A 10,448-nucleotide genomic window follows, 5' to 3' on the forward strand; every position below is an offset into this window, starting at 1 on the left:
TACCGTTACAGGAACCGGGTTATTTTGTCTAAATCTTTACATGCTCGGCGGAAGAAGTGGGGCAAACGCGTCTCAAAGCTGCCAGGTTCGTATTTCGACAACTGAAGAAAGGCGGGTTCGTGCCTGAGGAGGCAAATTTTGATTGCGGAGTTGTCAACTGTTCACACGTTGTAGATGGCAGGAAATATTATTCAGGCTTCGTGTTCGTCCCCAACATTTCAGGCCATTTATGCAAATACGGGATAGCGACAACAGCGGCTGGTGCTGCGCACTGTCAGGGGTGCAGACCGCAATCATATGGCACAACGCATGAAGTCGCAGGCTACGATGCTAACCACATTTATTACCGCTATTGTTTGCGCACACCGTCAGAACTGAATTCGAAGACTCGTGGACCATGGTGTTTACGAATTTGAAGAGGTTATCCGGTTTTCATTTGAAAGGCCGTATTACTATTGTGGACCAGGAAAGGTCTATTGATTTTCCTTTTGAAAACGCAATGGAACATGCCAAACCGTTCCTCGACCCTTTGCATTTTAAGAAAAACATGCTGAAGGCATTGGGTAAGGAAAAATCAACCGGTGTTGCTCAATATGAACGAGCTGTGCATGCACCATCACGCAGTGCTGTTGAAGCAACGAAGCGGATGTATGAGCAGAGGACTGCGCAATATCTTCTAGATTTACGGATGCTGCTCCTTACAGAGCATATGCTGGACTGCAGGACCTAATGACGTCATCGCAGAACACGGAAAGCCAAGTGAGCGCCTCAAGTAGGAATCAAATCCGAAGTGTGGAACCTCAGTCAATGCTGAAAACAGTCCTCGAGTCGCAGGGTAAGTCTTTTCTCAACGGCAAAATATAGCTCTAAATTGTAAGACTCCGGTCCCTTCGCAAAGTCGAAAGGCATTCGGCATCCCTCATCCGTCGAGGAAGGCCATACCAACCGCATGCGACGTTTTCAGATGGCACAAATCTCATGGAAGCGACGGGGGTCAGTCAGGTGGATGGGAACAGAGCAAGGCGAGTAGTTCTTAGCAACGAACAGCAGAAACCTCCAGAGTGCTGCTCTTCTTCTCTTGACAGAACTTTGTTCCCTTGCTGGCACGGAACAGCCGTGCTCTGCGAGAAATATGGGACGATGTTTTTATTTAATTTTATTAGACCCAAAAACCTAACAGTCGCTTGGAAAGAACAGTACGAGGGGCTCACGTTTGGAATGCCGCAGCAATCAGATGTCGATGGACGGGTACTAGAAGCTCAGGAGCAGGTGTTGTCCGGTTCTACACTCAGTATTCCGGTTGCCCTTGCTCCACCCCGCGGCAGACCAGTCCAAAACGCAGGGAAACGGATGCGCTCACTGTACGAATCCGGTCCTGCTGCTCGAAAACGCTCCAACAGCTGCTCCCTGTACTACGTAAAGGAACATACGGCTCGCAAATGTGAACTGCGTCAGATCTTTAAAGATGAATGAAGTAGTGTTTTGCCTGTTAGATTTGTTAATTTGTTTTCGCCTACTACTTTCGTCACAGTGGGGCAGCTACCCTACCATTTGGTCATTTCCCCTACTGCTTGTGTCACAGTGGGAATTTTCCGCATACAATAGTTGCTTCCTCTACTGAACTGCCACATTTCCCTCATTTCCCTACTGAACTGCTACTTTTCCGAAATTCGCCCACTGTTAAAGTCAAATGGCACGAGTTCGCCTACTAATCGTGATATTACCTATTAACCGAAATTCCGCCACCGATAAAGTCAAATGGCACGAGTTCGCCTACTAATCGTGATATTACCAACTAACCGAAATTCGGCCACCGATAAAGTCAAATGGCATGAGTTCGCCTACTAATCGTAATATTACCCATTAATAGACCTTTTTCTAAAACTCTGTGTAATGCCGCACCAATAAAAGAAAAATCGCGTTTTCTCTGATCTAGTACTGCTGGAGATTCTGTATCTCATCCCAGTTCGTTAGCAAACGCAGAGCATCCATCACCACTAGTCTAACCTCATTTACCAAGGGAAGTAGTTTTTAAGTTAATTTAAAAAAGATTTTACCAAATTATACTTTTCTGGAAGGGTCCTGTTGCAGATTGTCCTCCCGCAAGCGCTTCTAGCAGAGCAGTCGCCGCGAAACACAGTAGCAGTCCCACAGCTGTACCAAAAAACAAACTCGCAGTTTAAAGGTTAGCAACTCTACAGCGCGACGACAAAATCAGTAGCGACACAGCTATGCAGCGACAATGGTACCAGTGATAAACCAGGCACACAGCCCGTACAGTTGCAGCAACGAATCAGTTACTCTTGCTTCACACTCCTGTTGTTCCCAATACCTTGTAACCATCACTTCCATTCAATCGACATCCACTTGCTCTAGTCCTCACACCTCCGAGGCCCGACGCCCTCTCACCCTCTGTCTCCTCTCTGCCAACATCTGCCATGCTGATCCTCCTGGCATCGACACCCCTCCACGACCCCTCTACATAGTTGATACGTTCGCGCCCGTTACTCGGTCTGCCACCTCACGCACGTCCGATCACCATTTCCGACAGCGGCTGATGCGTCCAATTACAACTTCTACCGAGGTTGGTCTGCGGCCTGCTGATAGAAAGTCCCGGTCCAAAAACGGGACGCCGGCGGCTCTGTGTAAGCCCACTGCCACGACAATGCCACTATAAGTCTATGGATGCTAAATCACAACATTCGTCCTTTGTTCAAATCTGCCTGCCAGTGCCTTCACCTGTGTTGCTCTTCCTCTTCTGATCCTTCGCCCTGGGGATCATCTTGGGGCGGCTCTGAGTTGGCTTGGTCCTGATGCAAGCAGCTCTCTCCGCGTATGAGTTCCTTGTTAGTTTGAGACTTGAATGTGTCGTCGTTCTTGCGGTTAAACAACTTGACCACTGTGTCTGGGAGTTCTGACTCTCTGGTCCATGTAGCCGAGCGTCGACGGTGTATTTTCACTTTGAACCAACGCTCCGTTTGGTTCGAGTCCTCACAATACCTTGTCTCACACTCTTCTCTGCGCTTGAGTAGCCAGAGGTCGTCCGGGAACACGCCATTCCTTGGCTCGCCTGATTTAAAACACGTGGTCCAATCTTGCGAAAGCGATTCACGTGTACTCGCACCCTCTTGGCTCCCACCTCCGACTCCAGCTCGTAGCCGACACGTCCGAGCTTCTGTTTCACAATGTATCGTCCGACTCATGGCTTAATGACCTTTTTGCCTTCATCCTTTCCCAGCTTTGTTGATCACATCAACACCCAATCGCCAATCTCGTACCGCGTTTCCCGTACAATTTTGTCGTATTGCGTTTTTCCACGTGTTCGTGCTTTTCTGGACTAGGTGAAAAGCTTCTTGTGCAGCGTAGAAAGTCTCCGGACGAGATCATTCGGTTCCTCGTTTGCCATTTCAAGATCTACTTCGCTCCATGCCTCGAATGCTTCAATTCCGAACATTGCCTCGAATAGTGTCATGCTCGTCGAGGTATGCACGCTGGTGTTGTAGCGCAGGCAAGCTATGGTCACACGCTCATCTCAGTCTGTGTCACCCGTAGTCATGAAGCTTACTAATTCTTTGGCAACTGTGCGATTCCACCTATGAACTGTTCCGTTCGCTTACGGATGCCATGTGTATGTTTGCATCCAGCCAATGCCCAATTGCTCCGTTAGGGCATCTCCACCGCTGCTTTAAATCGTGATTAGTTTTTCTGAATAAAGCAATCACCACAAAACCGATCCTCACGCATGCGGTAAAATTTAATTCGTGGTTTAATCTCTTTCAATATACGGATTTTCGGTCTATTGAATCGCTCTATTCATCACATGTGAGATGTAATGAATAGAATACATCACATACTTGGCACTTTTTCATGTGTGAAAGTACTTTGGAGCCGAAGTTCTCTCAAGCGAAACAAGTCACTTTCACAACGTACCGTCGGCACAGATGAAGTGAAATCTGCATCAACATCCTCTGCCGCCGTTCCCACTTGCCCTTCACACCATGGGCAAGGAAAAGCACTGGGACGCAAGTGAAGACGAATGCCTTGCCAAATCGTTCGTCTACGTGAGCAACGACAGTGTAGTATAACCCTATGGGACGAGATTTAGATCAGCTACTGTAGAGCCCGAGCTCTACAGTACGGCGCGGACGCGCGGGCGTTCTATCACCACCGAATGTTGACAGCCCTGCAGTACGCGCGACCGGCACCCACTACTATAGCCGACTACAGTAGCAATACAGTCCATTAAGTACTGTGCTGTAGTATGATAGGACTTACTTGCACATTAGATACGCGAGCGGACCGACGGCGGACGGGGAAGGAAAAGCACGGGCTTGTCCAGAAACCACACCTCTGGTCAAGCTTACCCCGCTTATCGTAGAACGGGTTCCCACTAGCCCGTATCTGGTTAGGGACCGAACGGGCAGAGGGCGCGCGAGCACGCGAGCGAGCATAGATACGCCCCCGCCTGTCACCGCTGGTACATCACCCAGCGCTGCTCTGGGGCTTCGAGGCGTAGATCCGCCCGCCCGTGCGCGCGTCCCCGTCTGACCCCGCTCTACCACCAAGCTACCCGGGCCCGCTTCCCGGTTCCGTTAGCTGGGGTTGCTTCCGGTCTTCCCGCCGATCGGGTCTACGTAGAACTGTGCATACACCCCGTCGGCGTCGGGGTGATTATGCTACAGTGGTCTCCCGACCTAGAAGACTCTAAGATCGTTCCGAGAAGACAGTATTTTCCTCTGCGTCCGTACGCGTTGAGATGAGTGAGGAGTACGAAGCCTCGATCCGCTTCGCACAGGCGGACATGCGAGCGGCTGCGACACAAGTTCAATCAACCCCGTTCGGTGACGGCAACGCAGGTATTCGAGACTGCGAACCGTCGCCCGAGTCCTCCGAAGGACAAGCGGCGGCGATGTACGAACGCATCGCGGAATACATCGAGGAAGTCCGTACTTCCCTCCGAATCGACGTGGCGGATGCCGTCTACTCGCGCTGTTGAACGAACTCTGCCCCCCACGGGAGGGCCAGTTTGACCCAGTCAGCCCGTAGCTGGAGAATCTCCGAGCACTGGTCGACCAGCTGCACTCGCGACTGGTGCTCATCGAAGGCTCGAGGCTCGAGTACCCCGCAACGTATGAAGAACGTCATCCCGACAGCCCAACCTCATCCAGACGTCCTATCGCTCATGCGCTCCCCTTGTCGGAGCAACTAGTTGTATTCACGCACCTGACCGCTGAGTTGGAGTCCGCAAGGCTGCCCGGCGCGCCCTCGAGAGGGCCCGGTGGTGCCATACCTCCGACCAGTGCCGCCGCGCAAGGACAACGCCCGACTGGTGCCTTCACCAGTCGAGACGCAGGAGGAAGACGACCGACGACGAACGCAAACGTTGCGTCCGAGTCCCAAGCTCTGCCACATGCCCCTGTAAGCATGAGGCAGACGGGACGGGTACCGTATCGTGACGACCAGGACCTTGGAGGAGCCGCTCGCGGATCAAGAGACCCGATTCTCTCTTTACATCCTCGCTGGGGCAGCTACCAGCCGGTGGACCTCACCGCGCACCCCGGTCCGGTAAACGTCCGTACACTATAGCGTACGGACGTCTACCGGACTGGTATACCCGTCACCACGTCAGGCGCGTTCGTAAGATGGGAAAAGCATCGGCCGAAAGGTCAACCGGAGCCCCCCAAAAGGGCCCGGTGCCTGTAGTAGAACGCGACACGAGGTCACGTGCTAAGACAAGGGTCGTTCGTGGGGGCGTGTACTAAATAGCTACAAGGGAAATGGTTGAGGCATTCGGGCAACTGTAAACCTCGGGTGTGCTCGCGAACTACGGAAACTAGAAGCGCACAACGCGGTGCTCTCGACCCAGCGAGGCAAACACACGGCCAGCGAACCGTGCGCGCGAGCGGGGAGGCAACACGCGACGTGGCCATGAGAGCCCTAGGGCGCGAGCGAGGAGAGCGAGAGAGCTTGAACGAGAAGAAGTTAGTTAGTACTGTGCAAAACCAAGAACGAGAGTCGCGTCCTTGGTCCTTGTTTGCTTGTCCCCAAACCTACCCGGCGCAAGCGCCAACGACATTATATACTGTACTTGATCGCGGTCGAGATGTAACGGCTAGAGCTCAAAAGGTCGCGTCATAGCACACACGTGTACAAGCGCAGTATTAGGTCCACGTGTGCGCCTGTCGAAAGCGAGCAAGGCTGGTGTAAATGGGCTTGGCACTGTACGTCGGGGTACTTGAGTTATCTAGATACACGTGTACACGAGTAGCGCCAAAAAGGATACTAGAGTGGCGCGAGTTTGTACTACAGTGCCACTGTACCTCCGAACGCGCCCGACGCGCTAGAAGGGATCCCGACTGATGCCGACACCAGATGGGTCACGGGGCAGCGAAGCCCCAAGACGGACGCGAATTTCGCGTCCGAAACCCAAGCCCTGCCGCATGTAGCCAGAGACATGGGGCAGATGACACGCGTATCGTACTCGGAGGCCCAGGACCAAGGAGGAGCCGCTCGCGGATCCGGAGAACCTACGTTCCCCGTCAATCCTCGCTGGGGCGGCTACCCGCCGGTACATCTCACAGCGCACCCCGGTCCAGAAGACTTCCGTGTGCTACACGAATTCGTACACGGGCTAGCCCCTGCGACCCGGGCCCCAGTGGCTGAGGCGGTCCCACTATTGCCCGGACAACAGAAGACCGACTCTCTAACGATCGGCCCTATCGCGACGGTGGGAGGCACAACGTGCCGCGCTCGGCGCGGTTTGCCGCTGCCGGATCCCAAACCGACAGCTTGGGGATTCGAACCCCGAGGTCCCATGCGACAAGTTCGCCTGCGGCATCCCTCCACATTCGAGAAGATGAGTGGCAGGCCGACCCTGTCCTCATCACGCGAGGCTACGAACCCGTGAGAGGCTGACCTCCCACGCCAGCATCAACGAGATCGACTGGAAGCTTCGCCACTACGTTCTCGCACACGCCGAGAGCCACGAGTGGTCTGAACCGCAAGGTTGCAGAGCTGGATATCTCCCGTCGAGAAGGGGGCCGAGTGCCGTCTCGCGTCCCTCAGCTTACCGACGAAGATGCACGCCATGCGGCGACGTTCGCCTCGACGGGCGGCAGCCGGTACGTTGGTTGGCTGTGCTGGACTTACGGGCTCGCCATGTACGCGTCCCTGTTCTTGTTGTCGCAACAACGTATGTTCACGGCGTACAGGGACTACCTTTACCAGATATAGACGCCTCCAGGGAAGCGCAATCTCCTCCAGCAGTCTACGCACGAAGGCCGGGGCCTGCGCCAAGGTGACCCGAGTCGTTCGGGTGCGGGCGTCCGTTTTGCCCCTCGTGAAGTCGGGTACAGATACCCCGGAGTCGATCAAAGGGATCGACGCGACCCACGTCCAACGTTAGGCGGTATCCCGTCGAGATGGTAAAGCCGACCGGGGCCGTCCCCAGTCGCCTCAGGGGTACATAACGCGATCATATACCTCCAGGAATGGGCAGGGGATCCAACTTCCCGATTGAGTTTGGCCCAATACATTTTGATGCAAAAATTACCCTCATACTTGGTGTCAATGTGTGCTGCCAAGCCTACGTTTCCCTTGGGCAGCAAGCCTTCGACGAAGGAAGCGACGGTGGTTCCTTGTGTCACTTAAGCGCTTTCTTTTTTCAATGCGCTCATCAGCAAGGGCGGCATATCTCTGCATTGCAACTGCCGACTCAGCCCTCGCTGCGGAACCCTCACCTTGTGCTCTGCTTTTAGTTCTCCTTCTCTAGCTTTGTGCTCGTTTTTCGTCCCTTTTCTTGAGAGCTTGCAAAACAAGTTGGCTTGTCAAATGAGGTCCATTTGCAGTACTGATCCTGACGCGTCCTTCGTCCTTCACGTCTGCATCCCTCAGTAAATATCACTGGCTTTTGTTGAAAGCAAAAATAAGTTTCTCTTCAGTAACCTCGTCACCGACTTTAAAAATTCTGGAAAGCGCGTTTATATCTGTTCTGTTTCTTCCCTCGCTGCACAGCCCGCACTTAGAAAACCTCGCCTGAATTGTCTGGCGTACAAATGACTTCGAGTACGCGTTCTGAATATATGACGCAACAGTAAACGCATTGAGCGTTGAGTTCGCACGAGCAGAACGATGCAACTCTGCCTGCAAGTAGGAGTTGTAGGCCTCGAACACAGACACATCGAGTGGCTGGAGTTCATGGGATGTGTGTGCAAGAAGGGAAATATGTAGGATTCTGTTCTGTTTCATTAAGCTCAAAAACGATACTGCACATGCGCAGAATACCCATCAAAAACGAGTAGCAGCCACTTACCTCCTTGACTGTAGTTCAATGTGCCTGGCAGGCCGCGAACACAGTCCGGCGGTTAAACAAAAAGAAGAAAGACAGCAACAGAAACAACACTGCCGATGGCACGCGTTACGGAGCGTTCGAGACTCCCTTCCCCTTATGTGGGCTTGCGACCCACGGTAGCTCAGCCCCGATGGGGGGCTAAGGAAAGATGCCCGGCCGGGGAGGATATTGGTGGTAAAGACTTGTGAATACTTGAGTGTGTAGCATAAACACCCCCAGCGATAGGGGTGTATGCACAGTTCGACCGAGGCCCTTGTGGATCGGGAAGACGGGGGTGAAGCGGGACAGCGGCTAACGGCACCGGGCAGCGGGCCCGGGTAGCGTGGTAGAGCGGGAACGGGAAGGACGCCGGTACGCGCGAGCGGTTCGACGCCTCGACGCCCCGGCGCGGTACTGGGTAACGATCCAGTACCGACGGGCGGAGGCGGAGCCGGCTCGTGGGCGTACCGCTCGCGTCCTCAACCCGCGCTCGGTGCCGCTCTAAGGTAGTTAGCGAGCGCTACCTTACAATAAGCGGGAAGTCGGACCTTGACGGTCGGTCGGTGACAAGTCCGTGCTTGTCCTCCTCCACCGCCGCCGGTCCGCTCCATATTTAATATACAAAACAACCTATAACACTACAGTACCGAAGTACTGTAGTGGTCTACTGTAGCACGGATCGGACCGTAATGCAATACTGTCAGCCATCGTGGTTGACAGTACACGTGTGTGCGCGCGCTTCCGTCCCGCGCAACACACGTGTACACGTGTGTACCCTGTATCCGAGGGGTACACGTGGCCACGCGCAGTGGTACTGTAGAGCATCGGGCTCTACAGCACTAGATCCGTTGTTGATCTCATCTAACTAAAAAGCCCCAGGGGGGGTTATACTACAGAGGGCTCGGCGAGTGCGGGTTGGGCTTGTGTACGAGAATGTAACCGCGGTTCGCTGGGTTGTAAGGCCAATGCTCGACGAGCGTCCTCAGCACCTTGCGTATAATTCAAGGTCTTCGACAGGGGCTTGTTCAGCACTACCCGACGGGATCGTAACCGTGTAGCAACGCTACTACCGACGTGTTGCCCGATGGCTAAAAACACTCTCACCAGCGCGATCGGGATCGCGGTTGGTGGTACCAACTCTGTCTTATACAGTAATATCTTCGACGGAGGCGTCGTTGCAACAGCCTTCCTACGGAACTTGAAACAGTAGCAGCGCTACACAACGTGTTGCCCGATGGCTAAAACACCTACACCGGATCGGTCGCAACCAACGCCGATGGCACCAACAAATAGAAAAGGATAGAGGCGGAAATAGAAATGGATAGGGAATAGAGATAGAAATAGGAATGGTAAAGGATAAGGAAAATGAATGGGACCCCGAGCAATAGAGGATGTCGTTAGCAGCTTAGAAGTGAAGCGCGTCGCGTGAACGGAAGCGGTCTTCGGCGAAGGCGAGATCTAACTCCGGCCACTCGGGTTACCGTTACTGACTTGGTGGTCAGCGGGCTAAGGTATATATCGCCCAGCCGGAGCCACTACAGTAGCTCGCGGCGCTAGATCCTAGATCTAATCTAATGTCAGCACAATTAATACTGACTAATTAACTAAATAAAATTAATAATTAAAATAAAAACTGTACAAATATTCACACGTGTGTCCCCCAATCCCGGACTACAGTATTCACATTCCAACTTAGTTTCTTTTTCCCTCACCTCCTTGTGCAACCCCTTATTGCACTACATATCCCCTTCTGAGCGTCCTTGCGCATCTGCTTCGCTCCTTGATGTCCAGCTGCATTTTCCATCTCGACTCTTTTTTTGCTTTCCCCTGACCGGCGGTCACCATGGGCAAGGACAAGACGAACCCCACACCTCCTGTGTCGCCGAGGCGCGCGGGCGATAATGTTATCCGCCAACGCCTTGGAGTTGGCCATCCTTCCCAACCTCGGGCTTTCCGTGGTCTTCCTTCCGTTCCCCGACTTCCCCCTGACGATCCTCCTTCACAACGGATTGTCCAACCCACTCCCCAAATTACTCCTTCTCCTCGTCGCTACGCCTCCCCCGCAGAACTACACGACAAGTCCATGCGTGAGCATCCCCTCTTGTTCGCGGCTGCTCTT

Source organism: Chondrus crispus, genomic scaffold, assembly GCF_000350225.1.
Source record: "Chondrus crispus Stackhouse genomic scaffold, scaffold_17, whole genome shotgun sequence".
Classification (NCBI taxonomy): domain Eukaryota; phylum Rhodophyta; class Florideophyceae; order Gigartinales; family Gigartinaceae; genus Chondrus; species Chondrus crispus.